Source organism: Macaca mulatta, chromosome 20 (assembly GCF_049350105.2).
Source record: "Macaca mulatta isolate MMU2019108-1 chromosome 20, T2T-MMU8v2.0, whole genome shotgun sequence".
In the NCBI taxonomy this organism is placed as follows: domain Eukaryota; kingdom Metazoa; phylum Chordata; class Mammalia; order Primates; family Cercopithecidae; genus Macaca; species Macaca mulatta.
Window position 1 is genome coordinate 64594074 of NC_133425.1, and position 986 is coordinate 64595059.

The 986-nt window shown below is 44.7% G+C and overlaps 1 protein-coding gene across 2 annotated transcripts in view; it reads left to right on the forward strand.

The window, feature by feature from the left end:
* The window catches only part of TANGO6 (transport and golgi organization 6 homolog), a 255119-nt gene that overhangs the window by 149446 nt on the left and 104687 nt on the right, over positions 1–986 (forward strand). The gene's annotated exons all lie outside the window — the stretch shown is intronic.

Genomic DNA, 986 nt, shown 5'->3' on the forward strand with positions numbered 1-986 from the left:
AAATTGAATGCATCTTTGTGGGTATTTCCTTTTGCAATTGCCTAGAGAATTAATTGATCTGCTGTATACCACACTCCTTTCTCACATATGCCTGATTTGGAATGCTGCAGAATTCAAAATGTTTTGAGCACTGACATGACACACTCAAAGGAATGCTCACTGGAGCATTTTGGATTTTAGGATTAGGGATGTTCAAGCAGTATATATTCTGCAAATACTCCGAACTCCAAAAAAATTCAAAATCTGAAAAACTCCAAAGCATTTCTGTCCCAAGTGTTTCAGATAAGAGATACTCAACGTATGTCTTCTCTTTCTTTGGCAATGTCTGGAGACACTTTTGGTTGTTAGAACTGGCTGGGGAGGGGATTATTATGGCATGTAGTAGAGGCCCAGGATACTGCCAGGCATCCTAAAATGCACAGGATGGCCACCTACAGCAAAGAAGATGTGGCTCAAAATGGCAGTAAGGCCCCTGTTGAAACACCTTGTTCTAGAGCCCATGTGGGCCATTCTGTTTCTCTCAAATGTGTTAAATCCAGGGCTGCCACATATAATTATGCAGGTTGTTCACTGCTGTTGTATAAACTCCTAGGGTCCTCATTATATGAATGGCATGCCCTGGCCCTGGAGTTGTATAATATACAACCTATGTAGTCAGCCTGCTGGCCCTAACTAAATTCTAGCCTATCTCATACCTTTTTTTTTTAGACAGAGTCTCACTTTGTCGCCCAGGCTACAGTGCAGTGACACAATCTCGGCTCACTGCAACCTCTGCCTGCTGGGTTCAAGCCATTCTCCTGCCTCAGCCTCCCGAGTAGCTGGGATTACAGGCACCTGTCACCATGACCAGCTAATTTTTATACTTTTAGTAGAGACAGGATTTCACCATGTTGGCCAGGCTGGTCTTGAACTCCTGACATCAGGTGATCTACCCACCTCAGCCTCCCAAAGTGCTGGGATTACAGGTGTGAGCCACCACGCCCGAC